The 18888-nt window shown below is 48.2% G+C and overlaps 1 long non-coding RNA gene across 2 annotated transcripts in view; it reads right to left on the reverse strand.

The window, feature by feature from the left end:
* Window positions 1–5989: 5989 nt before the first annotated feature.
* Window positions 5990–18888, reverse strand: part of LOC308626796 — a 58054-nt gene continuing 45155 nt past the window's right edge. The window contains exons 3-4 of one of the 2 annotated variants that reach the window (XR_014017301.1): window positions 6198–6308; window positions 5990–6065 (exon numbers count right to left, since the gene is read on the reverse strand). This is a non-coding gene — a long non-coding RNA (uncharacterized lncRNA). Of the gene's footprint in view, window positions 6066–6197; window positions 6309–13857; window positions 14541–17868; window positions 17946–18888 lie in introns of those variants that run through there. The other variant, XR_014017302.1, reaches the window with a different exon arrangement.

Genomic DNA, 18888 nt, shown 5'->3' on the forward strand with positions numbered 1-18888 from the left:
TAATAGCCATTATAAGTAGTATTGATGTGGTGGATTGTTTTAGGGAATATTTGTTGGATGCTTCTGTAGCTTATGGGTTCGTGTTTTTTTATTAGAATGGGGATACCATTAACCAGTGTGAGCTTGTTATACAATTATATTTCCTGAGATAACAGTCAGTAGAATGATGATAGTAAAAACAATGAGAGTTTATTAGTACAGGAAGGATATAAAACATTTTGCGGGTATGGGCCTGGAGCTTAATTAGAGAACCTTACTATATAGCATGTGGTGTAATGTGGTAGCATGGAGAATGTAAAATTCTTAGGAAGAATTCAATTCCAGGAAGAGCATTGAAACCTCTATGATTTACTCGATCAAAGTAACTCTTTTGTCAGACATGTTTCTTAAGTTTGTGGTGGGTTGACTGGTCTGATGACAGGTAGTGAAAACTCTCATATACATCGGGCTAATGTTAGTAGTAAAAAAACTTTTTATAAGAGATGTATATGTTGATCATATCAAACTTCTGGGTAGGATGCTCGAATTCATAGAAAGGAGATTGTTAGATGTGTTTTAATGATGACTTGGGCTGTGTATAATTCTGGCACCTAGGGATTGTCGAATGCTCCTAAAAATAGATTGTTGTGGAAACGTTTATTATAAGGAAATTGACATATTCTCTAGGAAGGACGGGGTGAATGGGACTGCTACATTTTCTACATTGAAGACATATACAGGTTTTGATTCTACTTCTGTTAAATCAAGTGGGGATTCATTGGATTTCTGCTACCGCGGAGATAATCAAATTCTCGGTAGGGGTCAGGAGAAAATTAATCATAGGTGTTCTCGTGTAATAATTACTATTGAAAGTGTAAATGATCCATTTATCAGTAAGACTGAGAATAGAATAACTGGTACATTACTTCATATGAGATTGTATATTCTACTGTCCCTAGGGCTCCAGTGAGTGAGTATTTTGAATGTGAAGCTCATCCGGATCTGAGGATGGAATCAATGGCTAGGTGTGATATGGCTAATATAAATAATATGCCTACATTTATATTAATTAATGGATAAGATATGGGAAGAGGAATTCATGTTGTGAGAGCAAGGGTTAAGGCTAGCATTGGGGCAATAATATATAAATTGATAATGTTGATGGACATAGTGGTTCTTTAATACGAAATTTAAATGCCTCAGCAATGGGTTGCAATCATCCATGGGGGCTGATGATTTTTGGCCCTTTCTGGATTTGTGTATAGCATAGGATTTTCCATTTAGTTAATATGAGGAATGCTATGGTGAATTAAATTGGGTCATTTGTGAAAGAATGTTGATTATAAACATATTCTTAGGAAGAGGACTTGAACCAGTGCAGATAAAGGTTTCAGTTTTACATAATTACCGGGCTCTGCCACCGTAACAAACCCGGTTCTACAGTAGGGTATGTATAAATTAATTGAATGTAGATTATATCATCATTTAGTTTGAAGACATTTTGTAAAGTAAGCCGTATTGTTCTTGTCCTTTCCTACTGGAAGAAATCTGCAATAGACAGAAAGCAGCCAGGATGACTCCAGTCTGAACTCAGACCACGTGAGACTTTAATCGTTGAACAGACAATTAATAACAGTTATACCACTGAAATGTTGTGATCCAGCATCGAGGTCATAAACCATATTGCCGATATGAACTCCAGAATACAATTACACTCTTATCCCTAGTAAAAGTTGTTCCATTGATCAGTGTTTTAGAAGAACAGGTGATAAAACACTTTGACTAGCTGGTCTAAATTTTGATCACTCAGAAGTGGTTTCATTCTCCAAAAAATAAATGGCGCATTGGCTCAAGGCGCACGGGCTTCAGTAGTTGTGGTGCACAGGCTCAGTAGCTGTGGCCCACTGGCTTAGTTGCTCCGTGGCAAGTGGGATCTTCCCAGACTGGGGATCGAACCCATGTCCCCTGCACTGGTAGGCGAATTCTTAACCACTGCATCACCAGGGAAGTCCCAGAATTGCAGTCTCCCTTCTAATATACCTTAAGCCCAAAGAATCCATGGAAAATTGTTACAGAAAATAAGACAATAAAACATTGTAAGGACTATAACAGGAGCATATAGTACACAGTTCATATAGACACAGCCCAAGCACTTACAAAGTATATTAAAAGGGAGGCTGCAATTGTTTTATTATTTTATTTTTTTAACATCTTTATTGGAGTATAATTGCTTTACAATGATGTGTTATTTTCTGCTGTATAACAAAGTGAATCAGTTATACATATACATATGTTCCCATATTTCTTCCGTCTTGCATCTCCCTGCCTCCCACCCTCCCTATCCCACCCCTCTAGGTGGTCACAAAGCACCGAGCTGCTCTCCCTGTGCTATGTGGCTGAGGGAGGCTGCAATGTTAAAAGAATAAGATAAGTTATACCCACAAACTCCCAATCTTTCCTGAAACGTTGCAATCTGGAACCCTACTGTAGGAAGCAGAAGATTCCAGGAGACATTCTACAAATGAAGGACTCTAAACCCTGTGGTTGGATAAGGAATTCTGGAAGGAAGGTATCCTCACGCAAGGGGAGCAGGTTCCTATACTTGTCTAACATCACATCCCTGGACAGTTCCCACTGATCTTGGTCCAGGCATTGCCTGTCCTCTTGAGAGAAAACTATGGCCATATCCTGGAATGTCAGCAGTCCCTGAAATTAAAAGTACACATGCCGTCTGGCCACGGGAAGAGTTCATAATGTGACCCAAGAAGAAAAGAGCAAGTTAAGAGAACTGGTTTTAATTTAGAAGAGTGTCTCCAATTATCCACTAATATATATATATATATATATATATATATATATTTTTTTTTTTTACAAAGTACGTTTCTCTATCTTATTTTTAACTACAAGAAAAGAGTGTGGCATGTGATCCACAAAACCAGCATAGAGACTGTACTTATCTGGAAAAGAAATGTTAAAGTGATGGTTTCAACACAGGCATATGCATTTTTGAGTGTTTTATTTATATCAAATTGGATAAAATGTGTGTATTTCTCAGACAGAAGAGACACGTCGAGGCAGGAATGTACCTTTCAGCTATTCATGGGTACAGAAGTACACTGGGGAGACTGTACAAGTTCAGATTGTGATTCAGTAGGTCCGGTGGGCCTGAGTTCTATTTTTTTAACAAGCTCATTTTTAACTAGTGATGCCACAGTCTCTGATTCATTAACGACAATTGTGAATAGCAGAGACATAATTAGAAAGGTAAAAATTCATATTTAATTTTGAACTTAAAGTGTTTTATGGATTTTACACCTTTAATAGGATAGTAAGTACAGCAGCAACAATCATTTGTGAATATTTACTATAGACCGTGTATCTTTCTAACTTTTTAATGTAGGATTCCAGGAAGAAGGCCTGGGCTGCGGTCACAGTGGGCGGGGCCCTCAGGCCGGGCCGCCCCTCCAGGAACCCCGACGGGGCCCTGCGCTCCTGGCGGCTCCCTCCCCCGGCGCCCCCGTCCCTCCCAGAAGGCCTCGGGGCAGAGCGGTCCCACCCGCTGCGCCCAGAACGGAGCCCGCCTTTCCGCGGAGCTGGAGTTCTCGGCTCGGGGTCTTTTCCGTCTGCCGTCACGGAACTGCCCTGGGAGCCCGAGGGGAGGGCGGCCTCACTGACGCTGCCGGCTGTGGAGGGGCCCCGGCGGCCGAAGCCGCGACACTCGTGCGGACGGCGGGCCGGGTAAGTGGGCGCCGACCCTCCGCCTGGTCAGGTGCCCGGGCGGCAGCGCAAGACCAGCTTCTGAGGGGCAGGGGTTCGCTGCCACCCGCCGCTGCTGTGCAGAAAGGGCGGCCCCCAGCGTCCGGTCCCGGGAACTTCGGTCCCTCCTCTCGCCCCTGCCCTCGGCCTGGCTCGCGGGGCCTGGGGGGCGTGGGGAGGGGGTCGGCCTGAGTGTCCTGAGGGGAAACGGGGCAAGGGAGGCGCAGGGCCCGGCTGCAGCGTCAGCGCGCCTCCCCCCGACTGCGGGGAAGGCGGCTAAAAACTCCTCCCGAGGCTCGCAGGCCCCTTATTCAGCGGAGTCCCTCTGCCCTCCTTCCTCCCTGAGCTAAAGTACCGGGGGGAGGGGATAGGGCAGGGCACTGGCGCAGGTAATGGGGACCCTCAGCAGGTGACTGTTAACTAAGGAAAACCGGCTCTCCCCACGTGAGGAATGCAGCGCTTTTCTTTGTTTGCGGAGATGCCAGAGTCTGGGCTCCCTGAATTCCTTCCTTTCATATGCACCTCAGCGCTCTGGGGCCTGCATTCTGTATTTGCATATCCTGAGATCCTCAGGCCCCGCGCCTCACAAACATTCCCACACCATCATTGGGGAAACGTTATCTAAACACCTAAAGTTCTGCCTCTGTAAAAGGGAACCCTCCTTCAATATGCAGACCACATTCTGATCGCCAGCCCTACGAAGGACGCCTCTGAACTACCTAGCCAATAAAGATAGAAGGTGTCCAAGAAAAAGGCTCAAATATCCCAGGCTAAGGTGACCTGCCTGGGCTTCATTCTCACAGAAGTTCGGAGAAGGGCATCCCAAGAAAGGGAAGAAGCCATTTGCAGCCTTACCCCTTCTAAAACTAGAAGACAGCTTAGGGGTTCCTGGGGAGGCCGAGGTTTGCTGCATCTGGATCCCTAACTACAGTCTAATAGCTGGGCCTCTACATGAAACACTGACACGAAAAGATGATGATCCTTTTGAATAGAATCCAGAAGCAGCCTTTCAAGAATGGAAAGAGCAGTCAGTTCAGACCCTTGCCCAGGAACTCCCTAATTTAGCTGAACCCTTTGACCTTTACATTCCCGGTCGAAGGTGAATTGCCCTTGGAGCATTAGTGCAAAAACTGGGACCACTTGAAATGGAGCAACGCAAGAATGCCCTTCAGGTAGGATAAACTTGGTCACCAAGGGCTTTGCCCGCCGCCCCATCAGGCCAGGATACTGGGGGTATCTAAAACCTGGAAATCAGCAGCCCGCAAGGCCAGCTCCCTCCCAAGGGAAAAGGACCCCACGTGGTGATCTTAACCACCCACCATGCCCTGAAGTTGCAGGGGTTGCTCCGTGGACACACAGACCTCGAGAGAGGAGGCCCTCCTACTCCAACCTCCAGAGAGACAACCGGGGGCAACGGGCCCCAATGACGACTCATGTGACCATCACTTGACCTGGAGTTTCTCTCAGAAAACAAGAGTGTGCCCCGAAAGAGCAGACTACTGCTTGCAGGACTTACTGCACCCAGAGGGGAGCTAATAAGCTTGGCGGGGGAACCGTATATCACGCTGTCACCATAGAAAAGCCTACAGACACCGCGGTGACGGCAGCCAATGAGACCGGCTGGACTCCTGGCTACTTCAAAAGGCCGTTGACTCAGTGGCCGTCATGGTCCTGGATCACCACCGGCCCTGGACTGTCTGGGAGTTGAGCAGGCAGGGCTCCGACACCTGGTGCTGTTTGTACGTTAATTGAGGGGCCTAATTGAAGAAAGCGCAGACTACTGGTCAGAGCATCTAGGCTGGCAGAAACCGTCAGCCTAAGGTGGCCGAACAAATGTGGGGCGGGGTAAAACCTGCCCCCCCCCCCACAGCGTCTCTGCGCATCTCTTTCCTGGACCCTTAGAGGTCATTAGAATCTATAACACTTCCACTGCTGGTGCTCAGGCGGACGAGCAGTGAGGCGGGAGGCCTGCGGACAATCGACCTCACCTGGAGGCTGCTGGGGAGAAGTCCTGCCCCTCCCCCCGGGTATGAGGACTACCAACTCAGCACGAAGCACTTACAGAAGAGGGGTCTGTACCCTCAGCACCCCAAGAGTGAGGAACGGGACAAAAAGCAGGAGGTGTTTGTCTCCGGCAAAGCCCATTCAAAATTCCTGGGAGATAAAATTAGAATCTGGGCAATAAAGTAAAGTCTAACCTTTTTTTCCTTTGTGCTTTGTCTAATTTCACTTGCTCCTAGGTTTCCACATGCAGAGGTCCCACACCCGGCACTTCAGACCCGATTTCCTAGTGCAGAATGGCTGGGCCGACACCTCAGCTCGCGGGGCCCCTGCAGACTCCGCGACATAGAGCCTGAGCTGCAGGCAACCCGGCCCTCGAGAGCTCCGCCCCCTCCCTCCCGCTGCCGGGATCCCTACCCAGCAGCCCCGCCCACAGCCCGCAGGGGAGCGCACGCTCTCACCTCTCCATTCTCTGATCAAAATATAAAGTTTCCTTTGCTTCTGAACCAAACTTAGTCTCGTTCTTTTGGCTCCAACGACACTGGGCAGGGGGACCCTTGTTGGGGTCCGCTCTGGAGGATCAGTAACAGAAATTGAGAACATTGTAACTTCAATGAACAGATGTGTGAGCCAAACTGTAATTAACAGGGCTTCCCTGGTGGTGCAGTGGTTGAGAATCTGCCTGCCAGTGCAGGGAACATGGGTTCGAGCCCTGGTCTGGGAAGATCCCACATGCCGCGGAGCAACTGGGCCCGTGAGCCACAACTACTGAGCCTGCGCGTCTGGAGCCTGTGCTCCGCAACAAGAGAGGCCCATGCACTGCGATGAAGAGTGGCCCCCGCTCGCTGCAACTAGAGAAAGCCCTTGCACAGAAACGAAGATCCAACACAGACAAAAATAAATAAATAAACTTATTTAAAAAAAAAAGTTAGATAAATAAATAAATAAATTTTAAAAACCCCTGTAATTAACATAGAGCAGTGTATAAGGCTCGGGTAAAATAAGATGTTTCTAAGACTTCCATTTGATATTTCCATCACTTTATTATAAGCAAGTTCAGTAGAGGGGTTTGTCTTATTTGTCAGGTCAATATTAGAGAAATGACATGATATCTTTCCAAGGATGGACATCTAATAATCTTGGCTGAAGCTTCAATCTTGTTTTGAATGCTTTTCCACTGAAAATGAGACCTCTCTTTCAGCTCCCCCATTTCCGAGAAGTATAAAACCTTATACCGTATTATTACCAAACGGAAAACGTGGGAGATGGGATAAATTAACAGTTTGGGATTAACACATACACACTGCTATGTATAAAATAGATCATCAACAAGGAACTTCTGTATAACACAGGGAACAACATTCAATATTCTGTAATAACCTATAAGGGGAAATCACCTGAAAAAGAATACATATCTATATCTACATCATGTATCAATGACAGATAAAAATGTAACCTAAGGGAGGCCGATGGTGAGCGCTTCTGACCCTGAAGATTTCAGTCAACTAAAGCTCAGACTCTGACTACTGCCTAAGGCCCTTAATGAACATACGTGTACCCATAGCTTAAAAATTTCCCAGTTTGGGGTTCGGGGAGACACTGATTTGGAAAAATCCCTGGTGTCCTCCTTACATGAAAGGGACTCTACCTACAGCTAAAACATGCCTGACACCCAGAGGATGGTACACCGTTTTGACCCGGAAGAGTTTGGAAAAGTCACCTCATCTCCTCATCTCCTGGTAGTCGGGTTCACCCCTCCAGCCTCTTTTCTAACAAGCTCCCCACCTGCAGAATCAGCAGCTTTAACCTCCTGTTTCGTACAGTTAGAAATTTGTCCGGAGGATGAACGGGAAGAGGCGGAACCAATGAGAGACCAGCCCTAGGTGTTTGGACAGGCACATGTCACTCTAATTTCCAAGCAGGAAGAAGAACTAACTAAAGTCTCAGCCTGCACCCAGGAACAAGAGTAGGGCCTGAAGCAATCCTGGGGTTTTGTGGCCAGTGCCCAAAAAAGGGACTTAAAAAATGGAGCTCAGGGGCACTGCAATTGACAAACCTGCAGGGTTATAAATGATAACAATCTTCCAAAAATATATTGAGGTAAGGCAACGAAAAGGATTTGAGAGCAAGGCAGAATTGCAAGAAACAGTTTTCAAGAGATAGTTTGGAGTCGCCTTTAAAGCACATGAAAAGCGGCAGAACTTCGACAATGGTGCAGTTAGCCAAAAAGGGCCTATGCGTTTTTCCTGAATATATTTAGTAAAAAACGCAGACGCCCTTTTTGGCCAACCAAGCAAGCGGGCAATGCAAATCAGCACTACAAAGAAGTCTCACTCGCATCTGTCAAAAGGGCCATCCTGGAAAAGTGTAAAAACCAGAAATGCAGGACAAGCCATGGAGAAAAGGGAGCCTTGTTACGCTGATGGGCGGGATGTAAAATGCCAACGGCCACTCTGGAGAAGTGTATGGTGTTTCCTAAAACATCTAAAAATCAGAGCTACAGTGCATAGGGCACTTCCACTCATAGGCGTGTATATTCGGAAAACCAAAAATCGACAGGACACAGGCACCCCAAAGTTTAGGGCTGCTCGGTTGACAAGGACCTCGACTCGGGTAAACCTTAAATATCCCAGGAAACAAAAAAATGGGTAAACAAGTTGTGGTACTTATGTACAATGGAATATCACTCAGCCATGAAATCAATGTCCTAAGGCTAGTAGCAGCATAATGAGTGATTTAGGTACGATGATACTAAGAGAAATAAGTCACACAGGTAACGAAACTTATATCACTTATAGACGGAATGTAAAAATCTCTACACATGAACTGTACAAAACAGAACGGAGTCACACATTTAGAAAACACACTATGGCTGCTTACGGGGAAAGATGAGGTGGGGTGATGCATAAAACAAGAGTTTGAAATTAGCACAGATACCTTTCCATCAACCAAATATATAATAGACAAGACCTACTCATTGCTCAGTGAACAGGACTCAACACACCCTATTCACCGCAGAAGACTATATCTGCATAGTAAGAGTCTTAAAAAGTATTTATTGATATCTCTCTGTAAGTGAATCAAGTGGGTGTAAAGCGGCATAAACACAGCATTGAAAATCAGCTAAACCCCATTATAAATATAAATTACAAAAAAAAAAAAAGAAAAAAGATAGTGAAAGAGAAATTCTTAAAAATTCGTTCAGGAACTGTGATGCAACCTGGATTGACCACATCTAGACCCACAGCAGGAAGAGACATAAGGCTGGACACTCTTGGGTCCGACAGGATTGGTGAGGTTGCGTGAGCAAATGCAGACCCTTTAAAGTAATACTGTGTGCTACCCATTCCATGGGTCCCAAATCTCCAGGTTCAAGGGAATCTTCCTACAGCTAAAACATGCATGGGAAACCCAGAGTATGGTACACCCAGTGATTGGGAAAGGTTTCTAAAACGCACGTTATTTTTCATCTCCTGGTGCTCGGGTTTGCCATTCCAGCCGCTTTACTATCAATCTCCCCACTTGGAGAATCAGCACCTTTAACCTCCTGTTTCGTACAGTTTGCAAATTGTCCAGAGGATGAACGGGGAGAGGGGGAACCAATGAAAGACCAGCTCTAGGTGTTTGGACAGGCACATGTCACTCTAATTTCCAATCAAGAATAAGAATTAACCAAAGGCTCAGCCTGCCCCCCCCCACCCAGAACCAGAATAGGGCCTGAAGCAATCATGCGGTTTTGTGGCCAGCTCACAAAAAAGCGAGTTGAAAGATGGAGCTCAGGGGCACTGCAATTCACAAACCTGTACAGTTATAAAGGACAACTATCGTCCAAAAATATATTGAGGGAAGGCAACGAAGAGGATTTGAAAGCAAGGCAGAATTGTAGGAAACAGTTTTTTTTTTTTTTTGCATTACGCGGGCCTCTCACTGCTGTGGCCTCTCCCATTGCGGAGCACAGGCTCCGGACGCGCAGGCCCAGCGGCCATGGCTTATGGGCCTAGCCGCTCCGCGGCATGTGGGATCTTCCTGGACCGGGGCACGAACCCGTGTCCCCTGCATCGGCAGGTGGAATCTCAACCACTGCGCCACCAGGGAAGCCCTAGGAAACAGTTTTTAAGAGGTAGATTGGAGTCGCCTTTAAAGCAAGTGAAAAGAGACAGAACTTCAACAATGATGCAGTTGACCAAAAAGAGTGTATGCACTTTTTTTCCTGAATATAGTCAAGACTGAGTCCCCAGAAGGGCCCTCCTACTGCCAGGCACAGCCCAGTTTGGGTCCCTCCTTTTGCACCAGGGAGTTGCAGGTGTAGACAGTTCGAAAGAACCTCTTTCTAGGCTCTTGTAGCAAAGTCATGGCCACCAGTCAGACTGCCTCCTGGCCATCCTGCAGGGCACAGAGCACAGCAAAGGGTATCCACCCCTTCTACAGCAATGTCAGTCGGCTCACCGGCTTGGCAAGGTAAGTACCCGGGTTCCATACCCTGCCCCACATGAATGTACAGCTCCGCCTGTTCCCTACAGATAAATGCACACAAGATAAATGCAGCCCTGATGCCCTCTCCCCATCCTGTTCCTGTAGAAGGCGGTGGCAGAAATGAACCGCCTGGGCATGATGGTGGACTTGTCCCATGTCTCGGATGCTGTGGCACGGCGAGCCCTAGAAGTGTCACAGGCACCTGTCATCTTCTCCCACTCAGCTGCCCGGGGCGTGTGCAGGAACACTCGGAATGTTCCTGATGATCTCCTGCAGCTTCTCGTGAGAGACTGCCCTGGCCCTAATCCCTAAAGCAAGAGGTTTAAACCAGGAGCCCTTGAACCTGAGCCTCTTCTTCCTCAGTTTCCTCAAACCCCAGGTTAAATATCTTCTGCCCCCAAAACCCACGGTCCACAGCCCCTGAACTCTTGAGCCCTAGGTGGGGGTCTAGGTGGTAAGATACTCCTCCAAACCCGGAAACCCAGGGCCAAGACACCACCCAGACCCGGGCTGCGGCTCCTCCATTCACACAAACCCAGAGAGGAGACGACTCTGACCTCAAGGCCAGGGCTGAACACCTTTCTCACAGGGGCCGAGAGAGTGAACAGGCAGGTGGCTGTGCTGGGAGCCAAGCTGACTGTCCACCGGTCCGCCCCTGCAGAAGATGAACGGTGGCATCGTGATGCTGTCCTTGTCCGTGCGGGTGCTGCAGTGCAACCCGTTAGCCAACGTGTCTACTGGGGCAGGTGAGCCTCGCCCTGGGCTCTCTGAAAACTCTGATTTGGAGCTGAAGCTGGGTCCAAATTTGGGGAGGACTTCAGAAGAGCCCCAGTGGTTTGACCCACCTGTTGGCAATAGGTACAGCTCCCCAAAACCCAATAATGGACGGTACACAGCACCTTGGTGCCATGTGGAACTGGAGCCATGGAATCAAAACTGTGATAATGATGGGTATCAGGGAGGCTGTCAGACACAGAGCCCGGGTGCTGCCCATCTGTGCCTCTGCAGGGGCTCCTAAAGCACACTGCCCCTACCTCTGGCCAAGGGACTGGACAGCTCCTTAGGTCTCTGGGGTCTTCACCAGTTGTACTCTTGTTCCTCTCTCATCCTCCACACCCGGGGAAAGGAGCCCCCACAGGTTCTCAAGGAGACTGGGAGGCAGGGTGAATCTTGGGTGGGAAATGGCCCAAACAGGGGGCTCTGGGGTCCACTCCAAATCTGAAGTCCAGTTCTAGAGCCAGCTGGGATCACTTCAGATCAAACCTCAGGGCCCTCTAGTTGGTACTCTCGGTGCCAGGCCATGAAGGAACTGGCCTGTTTGGCCTACAGGCTACAAAAAGGGGAATCAACAGAGGTCAGTCATCACCCCACCCCTGCCCTGGAAGCCCCACACTGCTGACTTTCCATTCTTCAGATCACTTCGACCACATCAGGGCAGTCATTGGATGCAAGTTCTTCAGGATTGGCGGAGATTATGACGGGGCTGGCCGGTGGGTGCTTCCCCGTGGCTTGTCTCAGGCTGGCTAGGCAGCAGTGGGGCTTTCACAGCCACTGTGCCCACCACACTGTGGTCCTCATGGCCTTGACCATAGCCTCAGGTGTGCTGGCCCAAATGGTATCTCCCCTCTCCCAGGGTCTGCTTCCTGGGCTCTCCTGTCTGTTTGAACCTACTCTAGATCATCATATTTGTCTAAAACACCACACAGAGATCAACTGCCCAGCATCTGCACCCATCCAGTGCCAGCAGACCAGACCCATGGCCTCTGAGCAGACTCTTAGCAAGGTCTGGGCTGGGCTGACCATCTTCTCTGCCTGCAGTTGGGTCTGTGCATGCAGGGGGCTCAACCCAGTTCTTAAAAAGCTTTTCTTCTCTTTATAAATGGAGGCAAAAAGTGCATTCAGCGAAAGGCATAGATCTTAACAGTACAACTCAATGACTTTTGATGAATACTCGAGGCGCTTTTGGGGTCTTCCTCTGAAGGATGAAGAGCAGGAGTGAATCATTTACTCTCTCCAAGTCTCCATTTTCCATATCTGACCAGGGCTGGGGTTCAGTGGACCCTGGACACATAGGGCTTTGGTTCTGACTCAGGACCAGGGAATAGGTCTGAGGCCCAAGAGCTGGCTGGCTGGCGGCCACACAGGTTCCCACAGGGGCTGGAGGACGTGTCCATATACCTGGTACTGATAGAGGAGTTGCTGGGGCGTGGCTGGAGTGAGGAAGAGCTCTGGGGTGTGCTTCGAGACGTGTGGTGGGTCTTCAGACAGGTGGAACAGGTGTGTGGGCTGGGCAAAAGAGTAGCTCTGAGCAGGTGGTCTGAGCAGGTGTCCGCGGGGGTGCTGTGAGAGGTGCTGCCCGCTGACTGCCGCCTCCAGGTACGGGAGGAGGACGAGGGACAGAGTCGCTTGGAGGATGAGTTCCCAGATGAGCAGCTGGGCAGCTCTTGCTGCTCCGTCCTCCCACGTCTGCATCAGAGAGAGGATCTGGCTCCAGACCAGAAACTAACCAGAGCTGCGGTTCGTGGGAATCCCATGTTGTCACCTAAGTGGTCATTCTCAAAATCTTGCCCCCACATGGGCCCAGGCCTCACAGTTATTGCCGCCTTCCCAGTCCTCATTGTTTGGCTCTGGTGATCCAGTTAATCCTGCCAGATGTCACTTTGGCAGCCACAGATACCCCACAAAGTTTCCTTGCATACGAACACAAACATGTCCTGAAAATAAATGTTTTAAAAATGGAATCAGCATGAGTGTCTGTCTCCGTGGTGGGGTCTGTGGTGCAGTCTCCCAATACTGGGGTTTGGTGGGGCACTCTGCAGTTTAGACACCAGATACTAAAGGAAGGCCTGTGGGCAGTGGCCTGAGGAAACCCAGGTGGCTTGCCTCAGCACTGGAAGAAGACAGTGCGTGGCTCTGGCTGCGGGAGGGTGGACCTTACTCGGTTCCCTCTGTGTAGCTCACCTCCAGCCACATCCTGACCCACTGAGTACCACCTGGGGATCTTTCAGGGAATTCTGGTTCAGATGCCCAAGGAGAGAACATGCCTAGATCACAAATGATCTTTGTACCTATTTGGACACAGCCCAGAATCTCAGGCTACTTAAAGAGCCATGGACCTCCAACGGCTAGACTGCTCTGGATGTGGGCACACCTCCTCCCCTGTGCCTCAGGGACTTCCTCTCTAGTCGGTTCAGGCTACTTAGACAACCACCCGATCTTCCCCCAGTTCATTAATGATAATAGAAACTGCACTAATTATAGCCAAAATTGAGTTAATACATTGAGTTAATAATGAGAGGTAGGGCTTCCCTGGGGGCGCAGTGGTTAAGAATCCACCTGCCAATGCCGGGGACACGGGTTCGAGCCCTGCTCCGGGAAGATCCAACATGCCGAGGAGCAACTATGCCCGTGCGCCACAACTACTGAGCCTGCGCTCTACAGCCCGTGCGCCACAACTACTGAGGCCACGTGCCGCAACGACTGAGCTCACGTGCCGCAACTACTGAAGCCCGCGCACCTAGAGCCGGTGCTCTGCAACAAGAGAAGCCACCACAATGAGAAGCCTGCGCACCGCAACGAGGAGGAGCCCCCACTCACCGCAACTAGAGAAAGCCCACTGCAGCAACGAAGACCCAACACAGCCAAAAGTAAACAAATAAATAAAATGAAAAAAGATACAATACAGTATTGTTAACCATAGTTGCCATGCTGCACATTACATCCCAGAACGTATTTGTCTTGTAACTGGAAGTTTGTATCCTCTGACCACCCTCACCCATTTTCCCCCCACCTCATCCCCATAGGTTAAAATTTTAAATAGAGGAGCCCAGATAAACTTCAATGAGAAGGTGACATCTGAGCAGAGATCTGAGTTAGCCAAGTTCGTATCTAACGGAAGAGCGCACAGGAGAGGTAAGGGCCGGTGCAAAGACCCTGGGGCAGGAGCTTGTCTGGTGTGTTAGAAGAACAGGAAGGAGGCCACTGTTGGATGCAGCACAGAAAGGAGAAGAGGGTAACGGAAGTCAGATACACAATGGATGGAGAGCAGTGAGCAGGTAGGACACAGTGGTCGGACCCCGAATGGCCTTGTCGGACGCTCTGCGGGCTGTGTTAGTGCTTCACGGTAGGAGCCAGTGAAGGCTTTTAAGGAGAGGAGTGGCATGACTGATCACATTCCCCATGATCACGCCGACTGCTGTATGAAAAACAGACTGTGGGGGCCACGGTAGACACTGGCAGGTCATCAGAAGGCTCTTCTGCCACCGATGTCAGAGATGATGGTGGCTCAGGACGGAGAGATAGTAGGGGAGGTGGCGAGAAGTGGTCACATTCTAAAAATATTTCGAAGGTAGAGCAACAGGAGTAAAACGAAGAAAATCCAAATCCCGTGGCCCAGAGATAACTGTTAATTCATTTATTCTAAGCAAACTCGGTCCCTCCTAAAAACCACAAAGCTTGCCAAGGATGCTCTTCTCAGAGGTACTACCTTTGTACTACTCAGCCCACTCCGGCATGCCCTCCCCCTCTGCCACTCTCCCAAAACTGCTCTGATTCAAGTCACCAATTACCTCGAAGTGGCTCAGTTTATGAGACACTGACCTGTCCTCAATCGTGTTCTGCTGGCAGCACATGGCACGGTGAGGCCTCCCCTCTTGCTTGATCTCTCTCCTCCCTGGGTTCGTCGACCGCACACTCTCCCAGTTTTTCTCTCTACCCCTGCTTTGCAGTCTCTTTTCCTGGTTTCACCTCCTGCCCTCACATGTTGAGGTTGCTCCTCAGTCGTGGGCCCTCTTCCCTGCTAATTTCACACATCCTTCCCCACAAATTTATTCACTCCCATGGTATAAACTATTGGCCACGATCATCTCCAAAGGCATCCCAACCTCACACCAACTGCTCAAAACACATCCCCACTCGGATGTGTTAAGGGCATCTCCTACTCCACGTGTAGAAGACAAAGCCTTGATCAACCTTCCTAAGCCTCGTACTCTGTCTCCAATTATTTATTCAGCGGACACTTACTGAGCCCCTAAGATACGCCAAGCACCGCTAGGCACTAGAGACAGAAAGATGAGGCAGGAGGGTAAGGTTCAATAGAACAGAGGGTTATAGAAAGGGAACTTACAGATATGTGTGAAAAAAAAAGTGTGCATGGCGCTATGATGGAGCACTTACGTAAGGCTGTAGGAGTCTAGCTCAGCAGCGAAGAGACTGATGGGGGTTGAGGAGGGCCCCCCTCAAAAAATAATCTCCGTGGACTTCCCTGGTGGCGCGGCGGCTCAGAATCCGCCAGCCAGCACTATTTACAATACCCAGGACATGGAAGCAACCCAAGTGTCCATCGACAGATGAATAGATAAGAAGATCTGGCACATATATACAATGAAATATTACTCAGCCTTAAAAAGAAACGAAATTGAGTTACTTGTACTGAGGTGGATAGACCTAGAGTCTGTCATACAGAGTGTAGTAAGTCAGAAAGAGAAAAACAAATACCGTATGCTAACACATATGTATGGAATCTAAAAAAATGAAATAGTTCTGATGAAGCTAGGGGCAGGACAGGAATAAAGACGCAGACGTAGGGAATGGACTTGAGGACACGGGGAGGGGGAAGGGTAAGCGGCGATGAAGTAATAGAGTAGCACTGACATATATACAATACCAAATGTAAAACAGCTAGGTAGTGGGAAGCAGCGGCATCGCAAAGGGAGATCAGCTCAGTGCCTTGCCACCACCTAGAGGGGTGGGATCAGGAGGGTGGAGGCAGACTCGAGAGGGAGGGGATATGGGGATATACGTATGCATAGAGCTGATTCACTTTGTTATACAGCAGAAACTAACACACCATTGTAAAGCAATTATACTCCAATAAATATGTTTAAAACAAAACAAAAACAAAAACAAGAATCCACCTGCCAATGCAGGGGACACGGGTTTGCTCCCTGCTCCAGGAAGATCCCGCATGCCTCGGAGCAACTAAGCCCGCGAGCCACCACTACTGAGCCCATGCACCACAACTTCTGAAGCCCGTGCGCATAGAGCCCGTGTTCCGCAACAAGAGAAGCCACTGCAGTGAGAAGCCCGTGCACCGCAACGAAGAGTAGCCCCTGCTCGCCGCAACGACAGAAAGCCCAGGAGCGGCGACGAAGACCCAAAGCAACCAAAAATTAATTAATTAATTAATTAAAACATATTAAAAAAAAAACAAAGAAAAATTCTCTGCTGGGAATTCCCCGGTGGTCCAGTGGTTAGGACCCTGTACCTCCAGTTCAGGGGGCCTGGGTTCAATCCCTGGTTGGGGAACTAAGATCCTGCAAGCTGGCATCGCAGCCCAAATAAAAATGAAATAAAATAAAATATATTAAAATAAAAAAAGAAAGGATCTCTGATTCAAGGTCTAAAGGGTGAGAAGGTGTTTATCAGGCCAATATGTGGGGAGAAAATGTTTCCCATTTCAGTAGGTAGCACCTCCATTTACCCAATTACACATCCTTAACCCACATTCCCCACATCCAATTCATCACTAACTCCTATTCGCCTCCAAGCCATCACTAACCTTCCAAATATGACTCTAACCTGCCTGCTTTACTCCATCTCCAAGGCCACCACTGTGCACAAAGCCAGTCTCGTAATGAGTCTCCCCAAATCTTCTCCCGCCCCCTCCTATCCATTCTCTTACAATAGCCAGTATGGTGTCTGAAAAAGGCATCTCTGCTAACACCACTTCTCTGTTTACACCCTGCAATGGCTTCCCACCAAATTTAGGATAAATCCCAAACAGATGATGGACTGGAGGTTGGAAGACCAGAAGGAGGTAGGGTGTTAGGTTAGAAAGAGGGATAAAGGGTCTAGGCAAACAGCGAAAAGGGCTGAAAAGAAAATGATCAGCACTTGTACAACAGTCCTGATGCAGGCAGGAGAATGCAGGAATAGCAAAGGAATACTAATAGCCACTTTTTATTTCTGCAATGCCTTTGCAATTCCCAAAGTGCTTCATTTAAAACTGTGATTCTCAAACCTAGCTGTACATTAGAATCATGTGGAGAGATTTTTAAAACTACCATTGGCCAGGCCTCACCCCAAGCCAATTAAATCAGAATATACAATTCACTAGGGCAGGAATTTTGTCTGTTTCGTTCACTGTCCATATGAAAAGTACCTGGCACATACATGGTGCTCAGAAAATATATACTGAATGAATAAATGAAGGAAGGAATGTACCACTATCACCTGAGATCCAACGAAGAATTCTTTTCAAAACTTAGGGAGTAACCAGGCAACGTCAGTTACCATGGCAGCCCTGGGGAAATCATTACCAAGTGACACTAACACTCCCAGGGGCCTACATTTGTTTCCCCAATAAGTAAACCTTTCTCATTTCTAAAGTACTATACTGTGAAATATGCATCTCAGTCACAACTAGAGGTTACTCAATGTCTGCTGTGAGCGGGAGGAAAAGAGAAGGGCCTTACACAGTACCTAAAGCAATGACACGAAGAAACTAGGGGCCACGGGCAGAGACACACAGGCTTAGATAGGCTCCAATCCCTATGACATTCTGAGGAGATCACGTTGTAAGGGCTCGAGCACGAGAAAGCAGCCACTAACCAGCTACCCTGTCTCAAATATGTGGAGAAAGTCAATGTAAATGCTTACCTATGTATTATTCTTTTCTGATCGTTCTTTCAGTGTAGCCCTTCTGGCTTCGTGCAAAGCGATTCTTTGTTTTGTACCTGAAAAATGAGTGGCACATGTAAATGCGTGAAACATGTCACAGCAGACATCCAACGAGCACTTCAGCTAACAAACGAGGAGCTCCGAGTTCTGGGAAAGAATCGTAAAAGTAGTGTAGAATCACAATACCTTAGAGCATCCTTTATATCAACTCCCCTCTTGCATATCACCAATCAGTGGTCATCAGCCTATACATGAACTCTGCAGTGACAGGAAACCCAGCACTCTCTAGACAGATCTAGGCATTTCTAGTTGCTACAGCAGTCTATATCAAATTCAGAATCTGACTCCCTGTCATGCATCAGTCCCAGTCTGCCTTCTGCAATGGTACACCCCATGGCACACCTCATCGCTTTTCCATCTGGCACATTTCCCAAACACCTGAGGACAATTTTGTTCTGCCTAAAACTCTCTTCTCCCACGTCACCCTCCTAAATCTCTCCTTCCTGTGTTTATGACTCTGAGGAGCCCCCAAGGTTTTCTCATCCCAAGGCCGTGACAAGCAATGGCATCAGTGTGCCTGCTACAGATTCTGGGAAAGCGGCAAGGCCACACAAGAGTCTGGCAAATGTGACTAACAACCTGAAGGGAGAGTACATGTGAGAACCTCAGCCCCTCTTCAGTCCTCAGCCTCTATCCAAGGTTTCTCCATAGCACACATTTTGGGCCAGATAATTCTTTTGGGGTGGCGGGGAGGGCTGTCCTATGCCTTGTATGATATGTAGTAGCATCCTGGCCTCTACCCACTAGATGCCTGCAGCACCACCACCACCCCCCACCCCGGATGTGACAAAGAAAAATGTCTCCAGCCATTGTCGAACGTCCTGGAGGAAGGGTGAGGGCAAAATCACCCTCACTCAAGAGTCACTGCTCTATCCAATGGGTGACTATCCATGGGTGACTCTGTTCACCCATGAGTACTCAAACCTCTCTCCTCTGCGG

This window comes from Mesoplodon bidens, assembly GCF_964165515.1.
Source record: "Mesoplodon bidens genome assembly, chromosome: 13".
Taxonomy (NCBI): Eukaryota; Metazoa; Chordata; class Mammalia; order Artiodactyla; family Ziphiidae; genus Mesoplodon; species Mesoplodon bidens.